Raw genomic sequence first — 20,955 nt, 5'->3', positions numbered from 1 at the left:
AAAATGGTGCTCTTCTTGCTGGTCTTTGCCAATGGGCAGATTCAGGATTTTTTTTTTAACAGGAGTTATCAAAATACTAATTTCATCATCTTTAATGAACAACACTGATATCTTTAATTCTGCAGATCCTTCCATCATCCAGATCGTATCAGTTATCAATGAGTTGTTAATTAGTGTAGCCTTAGGAAAGTGGTTCCTCTTCAGGCATTTCTTAATAAGCAAAAGGGGAGAGCGCAAATTATCCAGCAAAGGCGGTTACTTTCTATTATCTTTAAATTTGAGGAAAAATCAACCTTGGAGTACAAATAACATTTAAAAAAGAATCATATCTCAAGCAAACCCTTTTGTAATCCTTATCGGTCCTCCAATTCAGTAATCAAAACGTAATCATGCAATCTCTGGATTGGTGCTAATACAAAGGACTCAAATGTAATTCTCAAGAGAACAATCATTTAATACATATCCTGTGGAATACAGATCTTTTCCTCAAAAGTCTGTTTTTCCACAATTCAAACATGCACCAGTTTTTCTTTAAACACTCCTAATACATGATGTAACTTGTACTGCTTGTTGCTACAATTAATTAAGGAAGGTAAGCAGCAGGACAACATGTTGCCACTGTACCTTGAGGTTCTAACACGTCACATTATAGAATTAAATGTCCCATGTACACACTCACATCTTAATTGAGTGCTGTTCACTGGGGTTATTCACCTTGGGAAGAGGTTAAAAGCAGAGATATGTAATCAAGAATAATACAATCAGAAGTGTTATTCATATTTTTGTTTTATGCATCATTTTTCAGCTCAAGAGAGGAAATTGTGGAGCATCATAAATAAGGAGATTTTCTTTTTAACCTTATTTTTCTTCAATATGCCAATAGAACTGCTGACTGCCATTTTATTTCTTTAAATCATGATGCAGCTTAAAAGGACTTAGTGAGGTCACATTTGGAGTATTGTGAGCAGTCCCGGTCGCCCCATGACAGAAAGAATGTGAAAACTTTGGAAAGGGAGCAGAGGATGTTCACCAGAATGATGCCTGGATTAGGGAGTATTAGCTACAGGAGAGATTGGACATATTTGGACTATTTTCTCTGAAACACCAGAGGCCGTGGAAAGATCTGATAGCAGTATATGAAATTATGAGAAGCATAGTTAGGGTAAACATTCAGAATCTTTTCTTCAGAATCTATCCAAAATACTTTTGGATAGGCATATGGATATGCAGGGAATTAAGAGATATGGGTTATGTGCAGGCAGATTTGTGATGGTCTTGGCATTATGTTTGGCACAGACATTGTGGGCTAAAGGGCCTGTTGTACTGTTCTATGTTCAACGCTCTTTGTTCTAAAAGGATAATGTAGGCTAAGATGATTCTCTCACTGTGTATTCATGTTAAAATCAATAGGACAATGCTTGTAAGATTTATAAACTGTGGGCAAAATAAGAATGGCAACTAAATAAAATTATTATTATGCTGCACAGAAGGTACATGAAAATTAATTGGTTGCTAGATTGAAATGGCCAAATGCTGCCTGCTTACAAGATTGCCCCTGCCATCTCTGATCTGTCATTGTATGAGGCATACATGAAAAAGGGCATTTTAATGAAAAGGTCAGGGTCATAATAAACTACAGCATAAATCTGTATGAGAAAACCCAATACTTCCCTCCTCTTCAAAGACACTGAAAAAAAAAAACATTCAGGCTGCGTGTTACATCAAATCAGTGCAATAGGTTCAGCAGCTTAGTAAATAAATCATTCAAGAAAATATGGTAGACACAAAATGCTGGAGTAACTCAGCGGGTCAGGCAACTTCTCTGGAGAGAACGAATGGGTGACGTTTCGGATGTTGAGGCTGAGATATTTTAAGGACAAATAATTGGACTCCTAGGTGTTATGACCTGTCCTCAGCCACACATAGGCAAACATTGGTTCCCAGCAGCAAAACAAAAGGTTCTTTCTACATGACATACAAGACTGAAGCTTAAGTAGTTTATACATGTTTTCTGAACATCAGGGTTATGTAACTGCTCTACAATTCTCACCTATTATTTTTCAGTTTTCACTCTCTTCATGTCATGTTTTATTTATAGAGGTCAGAAATTCACAACTTGCAACTTAAACTCCTTGCAAATTGACGTCAGCGACTATAATTAGCAAATCTTAAGTTTCAAAGGCTAAATATAGATCTAGATGATCAAATCCTCCATAGAACACAACATTTCCTGTACTCCTGTGATTGTGGAATCATCATCTCTAAACTGAACATTTTTTGGCAAATAACAGAAAAATCATTTCATTGGCAATCTGTGTTTATTAATTTTAGTTTGGAAGCAGGGAAAAAAAAGTTTTATTCTTTGACGCATTTATTTACAAACCACTGAAAATTAACATGAGATAAAACTCATGAAATTACATTTGGAATTTGATTACGACCATAAGTCTCCTCAGTAAATCTGTTTTATTGATCAGTAAAGCACTCTTATTGCTATTTGTTCGTGTGATAGGATTGGTGTCACAGCAAGTCTTGACTGGGAGAGGGACAAAATACATGCAGCCTAGAGGGCTAGCAGAGAAAAAGAGCAGGACAAAAGATGTGCTGTGAAAATGATTTGTTCAATTTGAAATATCTGCATTGTCTACTATCTTTGGGTCACTGTACGAAAGATGTTCTGCTTTGGTGCTCCTGAAACTTTAGGAAATTACCCCAGCCTGTAGTTTTTTTCCTTTCCATTTCGTTTAATGTATGGCATATCCGTAGGTGCAGCAAAGAAAATAAACTCCATGTAACAACTGTTAAAAGTAAAGATGCATTGCAGGATTACATGCTATGCCATATCACTTCTCTAGGCAGAGTCAACTTCAAAGATGTCCATGGAAGGTTATGCCATTTGGGTGATATGACAAATTGCACCTCATCTAAAAAGAGAGACTGATCACCTTCCCCCTCAAACATTTTGTGGTATGAATTTACTTAAAGCTTTACATATTTATAAAGGATAGAGCAGCATAAAGGAAATAATTATTCAGTACTCTGCATGCATTTCAATGAAATCTGACAGGCTCACCACTGTATTGAAAAAATACGACCAAATTGCATGTAACAAAGAATCTAAACCTTTTTGGAAGACAACTAATTATCCATGGCGAGAAGTCCAGATTTTAGAGCCATCATCTCAGGTTAAGAGCTTAGCTATTTAGATTTACATTGAACAGAAATGTCTTCATTGAGTGGGCTGTGAACGTTTGGAATTCTGTACAGCATTCAATGCCCAGACCAATAACCTTTTTAAGTAGCATAAAAGTCAGGGTGTATGGGAATACGGCAGGAAATTGAAGTTGATCCAGAAAACCAGCAAAACGTTACTAAATGCAGAGTAGACCCAAGGAGCAATATGGTCTACTCGTGCCCCAAATTTCTTTTGTTTTGATCTCTCGATGCGAATGGTCACAATCAGGGACACGACTGGTTAGTCACATCATGAAAATCTACTAGAACAGATAATGGTGTGAGCGCAGCTGGATTACACTGATAATCTTTTGTAAAAGATCAATGAGCAAAGCCCTAAATTGTCATTTCCTATTGACTTACATTGCCAATAAACTACTCAAATTGAAACCCGATAACCCAGCCAACACTGTGTGTGGTTGTGATGGTTTTGGCTAAAAGGAAGCACTTGTAAGTTGTCCAGCAGCTGAGAGAAATGTGAATTTGTGAAGCTAACAATTAAAGGGCTGTTGCTTTTCACATATTTCTTGCTCAACAGCAGGTGACATTTCCAGTTCTCATTAGCAAATCCAATAGGAGGAAATTCACAGATTTCAGTTTTAGATCTTCCTTCCTCCCTATGGAAATAAAAACACTCAGTACTATCAAGTCTGAGGTAAACTCCTGTGTTACACTGATGATGCATCAGGTTGGAATCGATGAATTCATGCTTCTGCTAATGAAAACAAGAAGTGTCGCCTGCTGTTTAGCAAGAACGATGCGAGAAGAGACGGCCCTTTTATAAAAAGTGCTGCTGGTTTCACAATCTCGCATTTTTGAGAGCTCCTGAATAGCACACAAATGCAATTTCTAGCCTCGTTTGGAAATGGCAATTTGTCTTCACGTAACCAGCGAGAACAAGCATACATATAACACTAAAGGCATCAAAATATGCGATACCCAACAGAACAAATGACTGATACTTTCCATCCTTCCATTCTCCATGGAAAATGATTACTGTGTTTGAAGCCATTACAAAGATTAAAGCTACCATTAGAACAGCAGCCACCTTCAGCAGATAAACAAACTGGAGTTCCTAGGTACTTAACTGGGTAGATTCTGGCCCATATGTTCATTTTCATTAAAATTTCATTTGATTGTATAAAGTAATGAGATAATTATTTGTACCTTATTTACCAGTTCTGATGACATTCGAGTAATTATAGTGAGATTTTCATACTATGTGTGAGAACAGCAAGTGAGTGCTGCCTTGCACTGGAAAGCATTAATCTTTTGCTGGATTGTGTCCAGATGCCTCCATTAGGCAGTCAATTACTAGGAAAAGACAGCAGTATGCCTGGATTATTTTTCCCATCTAAACTGATTCTCAGCCAGTGATAACACCCCTATCACTCTGGTAAAATATACCTGAGCAGAAGGAATTACAATTATCCAGTTCATCACCACGTCAGAAACTCTATTTGAAATATTTTCTTTGCTTAAACTATTCCCAATTTCCTGCCATTTAATTTCCTCTCAAAAATTAGGTAGTGGAAATCATCACTTTTACTTTGGGGGAAATTTCAGCAACTATTAGTTCACGTAAAGTGGGCAGAACCTTGGGACAAAATGACTCTGCCACTTGTATTGTATCTCTGCTTCAGTTTATTCTCCTGGGCTCAACTATTTTTAGCTGTTTCATCAACACCCTTTCTTTTATTACAGGGTCAAAAATAGGGATGATTACTAACGGTTATGCAGTGTTCAATTCTATTAGCAATGCCTCTGAAATCTATAGCGATGTGCATGTGCAAAACCTTGGTAACATTCATGTATGGCCTTATTAGTGGCAAGTAACATTTGCACCACACAAGTACCAGTTAATATCCAATTCAAATGAGAGGGAGCTTGATCATTTACCCTTGACATCCAATGACATTATCATATTCCAGTGCACCAACGTCAACATGTAGGCTAGCCACATAAAGAACTGTTCACATATTGGTTATCCTTCAAAAATTTGACACCCAAAAGCTCTTCCCTGATCTACAAGGCAAAGAACATGAAAATAATGGGACAAAACTCTATTTGTTAGAAGAACTGAACTCAAAGTGGTTGATACCATTCAGGACAAGACAATATGCTTGACTGGCACCCAACAATTACCCTGGTATTCAATGCTTCCATCAACCAGATACACATGCACAAAGTTACCCATAAAATGCATTGCAATTACTTGCCCAATACCTTGCAATCATCCAACCTCTACATGCAAGAAGGACAAGGCATGGGACACCAATACCTTCATGGTTCTATTCAAGTCATATACCACCCAGACATGAAATAATATTACAGTACATGTGTTGTCATTGGATCTAAATCCTGGAACTCCATATCCAACAGTACAGTTGAACTAATTTTCACCAGAAGGACAATTAGGCATAGGTAATAAATGCTATCCATTTCAGCAATGTCAGGCCAAATGAAATAAATACAGTACACAAAAATGCTGGAGAAACTCAGCGGGTGCAGCAGCATCTATGGAGCGAAGGAAATAGGCGATGTTTCGGGCCGAAACCCTTCTTCAGACTGGAATAACTGGCAGTCTGAAGAAGGGTTTCGGCCCGAAACGTCGCCTATTTCCTTCGCTCCATAGATGCTGCTGCACCCGCTGAGTTTCTACAGCATTTTTGTGTACCTTCGATCTTCCAGCATAAGCAGTTCCTTCTTGAACACAACAAAATAAATACAGTTATTGATTCTTGTAATTTATACTTCAGGAGGATGTCTATGGCAGAAAACACAGGGAAATAAATCTGGGCATCAACTGAGCAAAAATCTGATGTTTTTTTGTGGGGTCATATGTATTTCTTCTCACATTGTGTCTTAATAGATGACTCTATAACCTTAATCCAGCCTTCTCAATGTTGACTATAGGTATTCCTCCAAGCCACCAGCATTTTTTTTTAAAAGTCACAAAATAAAATAAAAATTCAAATCTTGGTAATAGATTAGCACGGTTTAACTCTGTTTAAATCCCTCCTTCAAGATAGTGCAATGTATGTACATATATTGTACTATAATGAACATGCCCTCCATTTCAGAAAACCCAATAATGGAGATAGAGATAAAGCAATCTAACTTTAGGCGAGGCAGGGTTAGATGTCAGCAGATATTGGGAAAACATCAGTTAAGAATAGGCCCATTGTCCCACACAACTATTCAACCAAGGTTTTCATATCCTTTTCATTTAAAACATCCCTGCAGAAGGGAGCATAAACTGTTTTTAATGTAGCTGCCTCTATCCTGAAAAAATCTATGTCAATTATGTGCAATAGAATTGAACTTACCTTCTGCCAGGCTTGGAAAAAACAGTTGCTCCATTTGATGTGCATATTTACTATCCTGCTGCCATTCAGGTCTCAATTGTGCCTCTTCCTCATTACTGTTGGATGAAAATAGTCAAATTATTGAAGGGACTGCATTAATAACATTCCATCAATTTGAAATCTTTCTACCCGTCAAGGTAATTGATATTGATTGGCAATCATCTACCTTCAGGGATTCCACACACCAGCCAGCACTCCCAGGTAAGTTTCAAGAGGGTTGTGCAAATGATAAAAGATTTCATTACAACCAATTGATGATTGGCTCCATTCAAACCTTTGTGTGGCACTTCAATTTATCAGTCAAACTTTGGATAATTCATTACACAAGATCGAGCCAGATAGACCTACCACATTTGCATGAACATTTATTAAAACTAATGAATTCTAATTGCATAGAAAATTTGTGCATAGAATGTCACTGTACCAGAAATATTTCAGATTCAATCAAATACAAGTCAATTATTTAAACTTGCCATTGCCAGTTTCTAAAATAAAAAGAAACTGAAAGGGAATATATCTTACATGACGTCTAACTGTCCCAAAATGATTTATAACCAACAAAATACATTTGAGGTGGAGCCATTGTATGCAAAGGTCCTGGAAACAGGGGTGATCATTTGTTTGGGGTGAAGGATGATTTTACTTTTCATGAAAGAAAGAAATCACAGAATTATAAAATAGTTATAACATGAATGAATGCCATTCGGCCCATCAATTCTGCACCAGTTCTGTGTAAGAGAAATATAACTGGACCACTTATTTATCTTCTCTCCGTAGCCAGAAAGCAAACACAATGCTAGCATTTATTTCAAGAGGGCTTGAATGCAAAAACAGAGATGTAATGTTGAGGCTCCATAAGGCGCTGGTGTAAGGCCACATTTGAAATATTGTGAGCAATTTTGGGCACCATATCTGAGGAAGGATGTACTGGCGCTGGAGAGGGTCCAGAGGAGGTTTACAAGAAGGATCCCAGGACTGAGTAGGTTAACCTATGATGAGCACTGGGCCTGTACCTGCCGGAGTTTAGAAGAATGAGGGGGGGACCTCTTTGAAACAAACAGAACAGTGAAATGCTTGGATAGAGTGGTTGTGGAGAGGATTTTTCCACTAGTGGGAGAGTCTAGTACTAGAGGTCATAGCTCAGAATTAAAGGACATTCTTGTAGGAAGGAGATGAGGAGAAATGTCTTCAATCAGAGGGTGGTGAATCTGTGGAATTCTTTGCCACAGAAGGCTGTGGAGGCCAAGGGATATTTTTAAGGCAGAGATAGATTCTTGATTAGTACAGGGGTCAGAGGTTATGGGGAGAGGCAGGAGAATGGGGATAGGATGGAAAGCTCGATCAGCCATGATTGAATGGTGTAGACTTGATGGGCCGAATGGCCTATTTCTACTCCTATACCTTATGACATGGCCATATATCTTTCATCTTTTTCTTCAGCTACTTATACAGCTGTCATTTTACTACTCCAGTTGAATCTGCCTCCAATCATATTCCTGACATTGTTTTCCACATGTACTAACCTTTCATGTTACTTTTGTTTCTTTGCCAATACAAATCTACAAGCTTTAGCTGTTGACCCTACAGGCAATGGAAACTGTTTCTCTTTGAGTCATCTGCCTACTTCCTTCATTATCTACAACAACTCTAACATTTTTCCTCACAGATTCCCTTGTTTCAAAGAAAACAACCTGGACACTCTATCCACATCTCTGTCCCTGTGTATTCTCTTCTGTAAATACTCATAACATCCCTTAAGCTCAAACTGCTGGATATTTCCATGTAAATACTCGATGATCAGACCACAAGAGCTGCAACTTTAATTCAACTTCTATCACATTCAGTGTTATGAGGATGTTGCCAGGACTAGAGGGTGTGAGCTATAGGGAGAGGTTGAGGAGGCTGGGTCTCTATTCCATGGAGCGCAGGAGGATGAGGGGTGATCTTATGGAGGTGTACAAAATTATGAGGGGAATAGATGCACGGAGTCTTTTGCCCGGAGTAGGGGAACCAAGGACCAGAGGTAATAGGTTCAAGGTGAACGGGAAAAGATTTAATAGGAATCCGAGGGGTAACTTTTTCACACAAAGGATGGTGGGTATATGGAACAAGCTGCCAGAGGAGGTAGTTAAGGCTGGGACCATCCCATCATTTCAGAAACAGTTAGACCGGTACATGGATAGGACAGGTTTGGAGGGATATGGACCAAGCGCAGACAAGTGGGACTAGTGTAGCTGGGACATTGTTGGCCGGTGTGCGCAAGGGACGGCAAAGGGCCTGTTTCCACACTGAATCACTATATGACTCTATGACATTCCAAAGTGCCTTCATATAATCATCCAAATCTATGCACAAAATTGGAAACAAAACCACACAACTCAGGCAAACATCTCTGTCAGAAAGTCCCAAGACTGGTTTTTTTTAACTCTTGCCTGTATTTTTGGCATATACAAGTCGTTTGCGTTGAGCAATCAGTGAAACTAAAATCAAACTTTGGATAATTCAAGTTCAAACAATATAGACCAAGCGCATTTTTAAGAACATTTATTAATACTAATGACTACTAATTACCTAAAAATATTATGCATTGAATTTCCTTGTACATTCTTTAATTTATCTTGTACTGTGGGGAAGATGATATTGTAATTACACCAAGGAAGACTGATGAATACTACAGGGAACAAATTCACTGTAGGAGAAATTAATGTAATTGATTTGTTCTAAAAACGTTCTCTGTTGTATTTTTAGAAAAAAACACTGGGTTGCAACATCTATTTTGGGACTGAGACAGGTTTCAAAAAGTTGTGCAGTTGGATAAGCACTTTAACTGTGGTTTCTCTTGAAACCTAAAGATATGATTATTTGTAAACGATAAGGCTAATCAGAATAATTGAAAGTGTGTAAACTCATCAAATGGCATGGAACACATGGGGTTTCCCATGAAGAGATAGTTTGCAACTACTGATTTCCCATTTTTTTCAATTCAACCCTTGCTTACCGTGACAGTAAGAACATCTATGTCATGCTACCATTCACTCCTTAGCTTTCAAGATCATTTTTGTGAAAGAGCTTATCCCATAACTTCTGGAGCCTGTTCATGGGGCCTCAATCTGCGATGTCTTCTGTACTTCCTGACCAGAAAACCTCAATCAGTCAGAATTGGTTCTATTGGGGAGGCACGGAGGCGCAGCGGTAGAGTTGCTGCCAGTGCCAGAGACCTGGGTTCGATTCTGTCTGGGTATTTGTCTGTACGAAGTTTGTACCTTCTCCCAGTGTGGGTTTTCTCCGGGATCTCTGGTTTCCTCCCACACTCCAAAGTTGTTCAGGTTTGTAGGCTAATTAATTTGGTATAATTGTAAATTGTCCCTGGTGTGTGTAGGATAGTGTTAGTGTGTGGGGATCCAAGGTCGCAGGTCGGTGTGGAACCAGTGGGCCAAAGGGCCTGTTTTCATGCTGTATCTCTAAACTAAACAAAAAATTTCCTCCCACCCTGAGTCTTAAAAACTGGTGCTCCTCATGGTTTGGTGCTCAAACCCTGTACTCCCATGAGTGTGTATCCAAGCACATAGCTATCTTGATCTTAAAATTGCCAATGATACAATTTTTGTTGGTTGGACCAACACCAACAATGAGACAGATTACGGGAAAAAGATTGGGAATTTTATGTCATGATGTCAGGACACCAACCTAGCCCTTAATGTCAGCAAGATGATAATTAACTGAAGGAAGTTGGGGGTCGTGACTGTGGTGGGGGGTGGGAAGGGGGACAACTCTGACCCACAGCTTTGGGGTTCTTGGCATCCATAATAAACGCAAACATGAATTATTCATAACTCAGCCTCATTTAGTTATTCCTTTATTGCTCTTTGTATTTTTTGTACTTTTTGTACTTGTTTACTCTGTGAGATTCGTACAAACTAATAAATTCATTAGGTGCAATTAAGTTACTAGTTTGTACAAAGTTCACAGAGTAAACAACTTACAATAAGTACAAAAAAAATACCAAAGAGCAATAAAGGAATAATTAAATGAGGCTGAGTTACAGTGCCCTCCATAATGTTTGGGACAAAGACCCATCATTTATTTATTTGCCTCTGTACTCCATAATTTGTGATTTGTAATAGAAAAAATCACATGTAGTTAAAGTGCACATTGTCCGATTATAATAAAGGCCATTTTTATACATTTTGGTTTCACCTTGTAGAAATGACAGCATTATACATTTATACATAGTCCCCTCATTTCAGGGCAACATAATGTTTGGAACACATGGCTTCCCAGGCGTTTGTAATTGTTCAGGTATGTTTAATTGCCTCCTTCATGCAGGTATAAGAGAGCGCTCAGTCTTTCCTCCAGTCTTTCCATCACCTTTGGAAATTTTTATTGCTGTTTATCAGCATAAGGATCAAAGTTGTGCCAAAGTTGAGTCAAATAAGCCATTGTAAGACTGAGAAACAAGAATAAAACTGTTAGAGACATCCGCCAATCCTTAGGCTTACCAAAATCAACTGTTTGGAACATCATTAAGAAGAAAGAGAGCACTGGTGAGCTTACTAATCGCAAAGGGACTGGCAGGCCAAGGAAGACCTCCACAGCTGATGACAGAATATTTTTCTCTATAATAAAGAAAAAAACCCAAACACCTGTCCGACAGATCAGAAACACTCTTCAGGAGTCAGGTGTGGATTTGTCAATGGCCACTGTCCGCAGAAGACTTAATGAACAGAAATACAGAGGCTACACTGCAAGATGCAAATCACTGGTTAGCCGCAAAATTAGGACGTCCGGGTTACAGTTTGCCAAGAAGTACAGCTTGGTATCAGTACAAAGAGCAACCTGAGTTCTGGAAAAAGGTCTTGTGGACAGATGAGACGAAGATTAACTTATATCCGAGTGATGGCAAGAGAAAAGTATGGAGGAGAGAAGGAACTGCCCAAGATCCAAAGCATATCACCTCATCTGTGAAACACGGTGGTGGGGGTGTTATGGCCTGGGCATGTATGGCTTCTGAAGGTACTGGCTCACTTATCTTCATTGATGATACAACTGCTGATGGTAGTAGCACAATGAATTCTGAAGTGTATAGACACATCCTATCTGCTCAAGCTCAAACAAATGCCTCAAAACTAATTGCTGTTCATTCTACAGCAAGACAATGATCTAAAAAATACTGCTAAAGCAACAAAGGAGTTTTTCAAAGCTAAAACATGGTTAATTCTTGAGTGGCCAAGTCAATCACCCAATCAGAACCCAACTGAGCATGCCTTTTATATGCTGAAGAGAAAACTGAGGGGTACTAGCCCCCCAAAACAAGCATAAGCTAAAGATGGCTGCAATACAGACCTGGCAGAGTATCATCAAAGACACCCAGCAACTGGTGATGTCCATGAATTACAGACTTCAAGCAGTCATTGCATGCAAAGAATATGCAACAAAATACTAAACATGACTACTTTCATTTACATGACATTGCTGTGTCCCAAACATTATGGTGCCCTGAAATGGGGGGGACTATGTATAAACACTGCTGTAATTTCTACACGGTGAAACCAAAATGTCTAAACATGGCTGTTAGGCGCTTCCCCCTCCTGGTGAATGCTATGTACTTACCTTTCTCTGTTTCTCTCCCGAGTGCAGGCCTCGTGGCTGTGAGTCTGGAATCGAGGGGTTAAAGGCTCCTGTACCCGATTGGCCAAGCTGCGTCAGATGACGGGTGACTCATCTGAAGTATAAATACCAGAGCTTCCCAGGATTCTCTCTCTTCTTCGTAGACCCTGACTGATGAGCAGACTGCTGGTGTGAGCCGAGGAAAGCCTGACCACATGGCATAGAACTTTGTGTACTTTCACCATTCCTTGTTAACAGATATTGAATTGGGACGGATAAGGGCTGACCTTAGAGTTTTCGTGTATTTTGGTTTCAGGGTTATATCTCTTTAGGCAGGTTTTAGAGTCTCCGGTTCGACGGCCCATTACGTGGCTGGCTGGAGCATTGTTAAATTGTTTGTCAGTTCATCCATATCCCTGACTGGGTTGTTTAAAATCAGGTTTGGGTTTTGTGTTCCAAGGAATAATTAAAACTGTTTTTGAACTTGAACCTGGTTTTTGACTTGTGTTACGCGGCTCTGAAGTACTTGCATTCGGGAGTCGTAACAATGGCCTTTAATAAAATCTGACAATGTGCACTTTAACCACATGTGATTATTTCTATTACAAATCTCAAATTGTGGAGTACAGAGGCAAATAAATAAATGATGGGGATTTGTCCCAAAAATTATGGAGGGCACCGTAGTTATACATCTTAGGTGCATATGAAAATAAACTGATCTGTACTCCTAAGAGGGCATGGGCATGGTGGTCTTTGTTAGCAAGGTTTGCTGAAGGATTGCATCCTCTGATCTGTAGCTCAGATTTCAAAGATAGTTATTTCGTACAGCTTCCAGTTATTTAACGAGGCAATAATTGAGGAAGCAGTTTCTTTTTTGGATTGTTGGAGAATGCTTTTCGGCATAATTCCATGATGGGACATCACTCTCGCTGAAGGAAGCTGACAAGATCACCAATCCCTGAAGTGTGGTTACTTAATTCAATTCAGATGCCATGATTACAAACACTACAGCCATGCAATCTATGTGCCATATTTTAGAGGAAGTAGACTTTGTAGTCTGTTCGTTCAAATTTTCCAATACACTTAAACAAAATATTAGTGGATTAAGCCACTGAAATCTACACCATCATAGCAAATTTTCTTCACTGTTGTTACTATAACAACATTTGAAAGACATTTGGACAGGATAGGAAAGGTTTAGAAGGATATGGGCCAAAACGCAGGCAGGTGGGGCATCTTGGTCAGCATGGGCATGTTGAGCTGAAGGGCCTGTTTCCATGCTGTCTGACTCCATGACTCTCTAATCATATTTTTAGAGGAAGATGCCCATGGTGAACAATTTGCATTACGCCATTGATTGCTTCAAGAAAAACCTGTGAAGCATATGGCTATTAATCACTTCCAACAAATGTTCCTATTAATGATTATTCATTAGAATTATAATAGAATCTCAGATTCTCATCATGTTGAAGCAATTTGGTGCACGTCTTTTCATCCTCAGTACGTCATCTTCAGCATAATTATTTTTCATTTTCTCATATTCACTGCACAAGGCTTAATCTAAGAAGAGTCATTTAAGAAGGAACTGTAGATGTTGGAAAAATCAAAAGTAGATGGAGAAACTAAGCGGGTGAGGCAGCAACTATGGAGAAAAGGAGTAGGCAACGCTTCGGGTCGAGACCCTTCTTCAGACTGATGTCGGGGGGAGGGTGGGAAAAAGAAAGGAAGATGCGGAGACAGTAGGCTATGTGGGAGAGCAGGGGAGGGGGAGGGGAAGGAGGGAGAAAAGTGTTTTTGAATATAGTTTGGAAGTACTACATTAACATTCATGAAGGAGCTGAACCCGAGCAGAAGATTTTGGTTTTCGAGAACAGAGGGTTTACCAGCAGGGGGTTCCAAAGTAAACTGACTCATTATTGCACAAAAGTTGCAATGCTCTCATATGGGAAAAGGCTAAAAATTACCATACTTGTATGGATTACGAGTTGTGGATATTCTTACACATGTGGAAAACAGTGTAAAAGAATCCAAGCAGCCTCTCACAATGCTCTAGTTGGGAGGTTTACTTCTGTGTGATGCAGGTAAGGGGGTGTGTATGTAAGTAGTGTGAATCACAGCATGATTAGGCACAGTAACTGCCAATTAGGTAGGGGTTCACATATTTCATGCTGATATTCCCTGAGATTTGATAAGAAAGAGGAAGTCACTCTTTGACACTGTTTTCCACATGTGTAAGAATATCCACAACTCGTAATCCATACAAGTAAGATGGCGGCGCTGGCTTAACAGCTGCGGCCCACCTGCAGTCCGTCTGTTTTTTTTCTTTCGTTTTGTTCCTTGTAATGTTTTAGTTAATTTTGTTTTATTAAGTTGTGTATGTGTGTGGGTGGGGTGGGAGAAACATGCTTTGGTCTCTTCCTTCAGGGGATGCAACTTTTTCTTCGGTCGTATTCCCCGTCCCCATCTCCGTCTGCGCCGAGGCCTAATGGCGGAGCTGGCGGCATCGGAGCTGTAGCAGCGGCAGCAGCGGCGGAGACCCGACTCGGCACCAAAGCTGTGGCGGCGGCAGCGGCAGCGGAGACCCGACCCGGTCCTGGAGCGGCGGCAGCGGCAGCGGAGACCCGACTCGGCCCTGGAGCTGTGGCGGCAGCAGCGGCAGCGGAGACCCGACTCGGTCCTGGAGCGGCGACAGCGGCAGCGGAGACCCGACTCGGCCCTGGAGCTGTGGCGGCGGCAGCGGCAGCGGAGACCCGACTCGGTCCTGGAGCGGCGGCAGCGGCAGCGGAGACCCGACTCGGCCCTGGAGCTGTGGCGGTGGCAGCGGCAGCGGAGACCCGACTCGGCCCTGGAGCTGTGGCGGCGGCAGTGGAGACCCGAGTCGGCCCTGGAGCTGTGGCGGCGGCAGCGGCAGCGGAGACCCGACTCGGTCCTGGAGCTGTGGCGGCGGCAGCGGCAGCAGCAGCGGTAGCGGAGACCCGACTCGGCCCCGAAGCTGTGGCGGAGGCAGCGGCAGCGGAGACCCGACTCGGCCCTGGAGCTGTGGCGGTGGCAGCGGCAGCGGAGACCCGACTCGGCCTCGGAGCTGTGGCGGAGGCAGCGACCACCCGCGGAGTTTGAACTGTCGCCTCGGCGCAGAGGGAGAACAAAGAGGGAAGAGACAGAGACTTTAAGATTTTGCCTTCCACCACAGTGAGGAGGTGTTTGGTGAACTCACTTTGGTGGATGTTAAATTTGTGTTGATTGTGTTTTTGTCATTTTTTAAATTATATGTATGACTGCAGGGAAACAAAATTTCGTTCAGACCAAAAGGTCTGAATGACAATAAACAAATCTAATCTAATCTAATCTCTCATCTAAAGTCACGAGGAGGTAGTGATTAAGACTGTAATATATAAGAGCTGTAGCTCATTTGACCACCAGGCCTGCTTTGCTATGACAAGATCATTTTCCTGACCCATCCACATATAGTTGATTCCATTAATATCCAGATCACAATCAACCTCTGCTTTGAATGCAGTGATTGAGCCTCCTCCACCAGGGGAGAGAACTTCAGAGATTCATCATTCACTGAAATACATTTCTCCTCTTTTCCATCTTAAACTGCCCACCTTTTACCCTGAGTGTGATTTCAAGCTATACATTTTTTGCCCAGGGGGAATCACTCTCTTTATATATACCCTGATGGACTCTCTCAGATTTTTGTATGTTCACGTTTGTCACTGTGGTACAACTAGAATTACAGAACAAAGATACAAGAGACTGCAGATGCTGCAATCTAGAGCAAAAAACTAATTGCTGGAGGGTCAGGCAGCATCCTTGGAGGGAAATGGACGGACAATGTTTGAGAAATATTTCTTCTATAGTGGAGTAGAAGGGGCATAGCGGGTAGAAAGAGTTGAGGGGAAGCAGTGGGGCAAGACCTGGCAAGTGATGGGTGGATCCAAGTGAGTGGGGGTTGATTGGCAGACAAAAGTGCTGGAGAAACTAAGCGGGTGCAGCAGCATCTATGGAGCGAAGTAAATAGGCAACGTTACCTATTGCCTTCGCTCCATAGATGCTGCTGCACCCGCTGAGTTTCTCCAGCACTTTTGTCTACCTTCGATTTACCAGCATCTGCAGTTCCTTCTTAAACAAAGTTGATTGGCAGATGGGTCGGGTGGAAGGGTTAAATAAATGTGGTCCCTGAATGGAAGTGAAGGAAGAGATGCAGGGATAGGTTTAGTATTTCCTGTGCTAGAAGGGTAAAGTCCCTGGGGAGGGGGATGGTAGAGCAAACCTGGGACGTGAACAGTCCCTTCCAGCAAGGCAATGGTTTACGTGCTTCTTCAATCTTGTCTACTGCATTTGGTGCTCTTGTGTGTTCTTCTCTACATTGATACGACTCAGCATGGAATAAGTAATTGTTTGCCTAATACTTGTGCTCTGTCTGCCGGGTCAGCTGGAGCTCCCCATTGCAAGCCCCTTCAATTCCCTTTCCTCTTCTCGTACTGACCATGCTGTCTTCAGGCTCCTCTATTGCCCAGAGTGAGGCCACACATAATCTGGAGGTACAGCAACTCATATTTTACTTGGGTAACCTGTAACCCAACAGCATGAACACTGAATTCTCCTGTTTCAAGGAAGTCCCCCCCCCCCCTCCCACCCCTCCTTCTAATAGACTTAGCATCCTTCACACACACCATTGAACCATTTTGTTCCACTTCCCCAGCCCTCTCATCACCGAAGTTCCTTTATTCTACCAAATCCTCATTCAGTTCATCACTCACCCATAGCCCTCTGGATCCCTCTCCCCCCCCCCCCCCCCCCCCACCCCACCCCCACCCTGTTCCAACTTCCCTTTCTTCTGGATCTATATTTCACTCCTCACCTTCCTCGTTTATTTAGTTCAGGGACATTTCTTACAAAGGAAAATAACATTTCAACAGAATGAAACATTCCATTGTGCAGTATCTATCCAAGCTTCTCCAGCATGGTATTCAACAATGCATCAAGCAAGTAAAAAACTAACTGCAATTCCTTATAATCCTTCTTGCCCACCTTTCAACAGTATATAGGATTTTAGCTTAACATGCACAGCTACTACCCAAGAAATTCTACTTGCTGTGCTGACAGCCAGCTAAAATCAATCTCAGATACAATTGTGATTACTCCGACTCAACTGTGTACCATTTTTTGCTGAGGAAATGAGACTCAACAGCAGATTCCTGAAGCCTCTGCCATTGTGTGTAAAACTGCCGTGTCAGGGCAGTGGGAGCGCTGATAATACTTCGTTTTTACAAATGAGTCAGATTCACATTGCAAAACTGCAGCACGTCCGCATTACATATACATCAATTATAACGCATCAATCTATTTCCAGATGAACAATTAGGGAGACAGTGCAGATGTTGATCGATGTCTATTTGGAGCAGCCATTATGCAATGCAAAGTAAAACAACCTTGTTGAAAGTACAGGCTTGTTTTTAGAGATGCTTCTATTTGTTACTGCTGATATGATATAAATTATAACTTAGAAAGTCCAATTAATACACTGGTCTAGCAATCCATTGGCAGGGAACACATGCTCAATGGTCATTGTGCAGTGTGCCATTGATCATGTCTATGGCAGCAAAATTCAGCAGCCTCCAAGGCCCAAGGCACCCGTGCCGCTCAGTGTCCTGTACATAAATTAAGTCTGTGGCTAAAGCTGAAGGGACAAAGGGGACCTCGTTCAGGGATCTGACAATGGAATCGATGGATTGAGTGGGTGGACCTGAAGGAGGAGGTAATGGATGTAATACACAGCACTCAATGAGGGGTTCACCTCAGAACAACATGACTTCATTTCATCTTCAAGGAGTGTTGCACAGGGACTGATACTTTTCCTTGCATTCCTGAGGGACGGCCTGATCAAATTTCCAGATTAGTGTGATTTGACCTGGAAACCATCACAATTCCTTTTACTCCAAAATTAACCAACCTTCTTACGTGCTGCTCTGAGAATGCCACATGTTTGTCACAAAATATTGTTATCATCAGTATAGTGTACAAAAAGAGGGATATATGAGTTTTGCATCTCATTTATCTTTTAAGTGTTTATCTTAGAACATAGAACAGTACAGAACATACAACAGTACAACACAGCAACACACTCTACACCCCACAATGATTGTGCTGAACATAATGCCTAGCTGAACTGATTACATCTGCCTGCAAGTTGTCCATATCCTTTAATTCCCTGCAAATGCACGTGCCTATCTAAAAGTTTATTAAACGCCACTATTGTATGTACCTCCATTATTACACCTGGCAATGCGTTCCAGGCCCCCACCAAGTTTGTAAAAAACTTCCCCGTACATCTCCATTATACTTTCCTCATCTCACCATATAGCTAAGTCCTCTAGTGTTGAACATTTCCACCTTAGGGTAAAGGTTCTGACCTTTATCAACACATCTCATAATTTTATGTACTTCAATCAAGTCTCCCCCCACCTTCGACTTTCCAGAGGAAACAATCCAAGACCCTGAAACTGAAACCCTCTAATCCAGGCAGCATCCTGGTAAACCTTCTCTGCACCCTCTCTAAAGCTTTCACATCTTTCCTGTAATAGGGTGACCAGAACTGCTTGCAATACTCTAAATGCTGCCGAACCAAAGTACTATAGAGTTGCATCAAGGCTTCCTGACTGACTCTTATATTCAGTGCCCCTAGCAATGAAGGCAAGCATAGCCTGCCAATGCCTTCTTAATCACCCTATCTACTTGTGCTGCCATTGTAAGCTATGAACTAGGACTCAAATATCTCTCTACATATCAATGCTGTTAAGGGTCTTGCCATTAACTGGTTTTCTGACTAATGATTAGATTATATATTCAAATTTTGTTCTATCTAATACACATGCCAACATCAGCGACTACTTCCATTTATATAGAACTCACTGCATGGTCAAGGATACAGTCAGTGGCTATCTCAAATAAGAAATTATGATTTTATGCTCTTATTGGTTAAAATACTGTTGATAATGGTATTTTAACATAATTAAAGTTAATTAATCAAAGCACCCTCATTTTGACAGATACAAGTTGGTCTTGGCATCATGTTCGGCACAAACACTACGAGCCGAAGGGCCTATTCTGTGTTCTAGGAATCACATTCACTAAATTATAATTTATAGCACCCTTGTTCTTATGTTTGAACTGTTTTTAATTTGTTTGAATATGTTTCTAAGTAGAATGAACAAATATTAAATAGTCTTATCAACACTTTAAATGCTGCAAATTTCTTTGTTTATGGTCCACTGATCAACTAAAATGGGAGGCAAAAATCCATGGAAATTGCTATCTTCTGCTTTCCTCACAGAATTCTTAACTGATACTATGGTAGAAATGTAAGGTTCATTTATAGCATGAAAGTGATTAAATCTTTCCGATGGAAAGACCTCTTTGGTCGATGTTGCCGGCAGAAAATGTATTTCAAAGTAAGTAATGAAGTTGTGACTTGTGAGAGCCCTGATAAGAGAGTTTGGACTTGTTTGATTATAATGTTATTAAAAAAATAAATAATTAAGTTGAACCGTCTAAAATTTCTGGCACAAATTAATTTTCAAAGACTCATTATTTTGCAATGCAGTTAATATAGGTATGACATTATGCATGCCTTATCATGCATATATTAAATGCGTGTGTAAGACACAAATGAATAATCACTGCTCACATCTCCTCCTAGCTATATGAAACAGCAATACGATAAAAACTTGGAAGAGAATAATGATTTGCAGTTTACAACTTAATAACGCAAATCTTCAGACATGAGATGTAATATTTTCATTAACTATTACTATGGGTTCATATGTGATTCTGTTGCAAATTGTATTCACAAAGCATTGCAACCTTCATATTGTGATGTTAAGAAATGTTTCATTTCATTTACTGGGGATTAGTACTGCAAATTCTTGTACATACAGCATTAAGAATCAGAACTCACACCCAATTTGAAGTCCATAAATTAAATCTTCCAGGTCTTTGAGTATTTAATAAATACACGATCACTTCTTGATAAATGCTAACAACTGTCCCCTTAGTAATTTTGCTGATCCTATGCACATAATTGCTTACTCATGAAACAGACAGTTCCATCAGAAATTAAAAAATATATATTTTTTTATACAATTCCAGTTACTCACCAGTATACACAGAGTCCCATGTTCTTAAGTTTCTTATTGAATGTTTTCTGATTCTTCATAGGTTTTTCCAGTATGTTACACCTTTCTCCAATCCCACACTATCTTTCCTATAACCAATAAGAAGGCACTCAAAGCTTGACCAACTATTTAAAAAAAACCACATAAACCATACAAGACTATTGACCTTTGGAGCAATAAAACAATTAACATTAAAAATAATACTGTATTTTCACAGGATGTAGATAACCAGGATGGTTAGGAGGGAGAGATAGATCAGCCATGATTGAATGGTGGAGTAGACTTGATGGGCCAAATGGCCTACTTCTGCTCCTATCACATGAACTTATGAACCAGACATATCAAACAAAAAATCGAGCCATTAGTTTTGATCATCTAGCATAGCATTTTCTTCTTTCTTTCTGTTATGTTATCTTTGAGATTAAAGATCAAGTGCATTTGCAAAAAGTGTCCTTGTTCATTTTTTTGAAACTACTAATGTCTTGCAGGGTAATTCTTCCTGCAATTTTCTCTAGACTAATGCAGGGAACTGAATTTAGACATCAGGCCAAAACTATATTCTACTG

At 40.4% G+C, this 20,955-nt stretch overlaps 1 protein-coding gene across 1 annotated transcript in view; it reads right to left on the bottom strand.

Moving 5' to 3' along the window:
• Positions 1-20,955, bottom strand: part of bsn (bassoon presynaptic cytomatrix protein) — a 322,179-nt gene that overhangs the window by 89,947 nt on the left and 211,277 nt on the right. Inside the window, exons 11-12 of the mRNA XM_033036746.1 lie at positions 20,372-20,478; positions 6,564-6,658 (exon numbers count right to left, since the gene is read on the bottom strand). The gene's annotated coding sequence lies outside the window, so the exon portion shown is untranslated. The remainder of the gene's footprint in view (positions 1-6,563; positions 6,659-20,371; positions 20,479-20,955) is intronic.

Source organism: Amblyraja radiata, chromosome 18 (genome assembly GCF_010909765.2).
Source record: "Amblyraja radiata isolate CabotCenter1 chromosome 18, sAmbRad1.1.pri, whole genome shotgun sequence".
NCBI classification, from domain to species: Eukaryota; Metazoa; Chordata; class Chondrichthyes; order Rajiformes; family Rajidae; genus Amblyraja; species Amblyraja radiata.
This window is presented reverse-complemented; position numbering and strand designations above follow the sequence as displayed.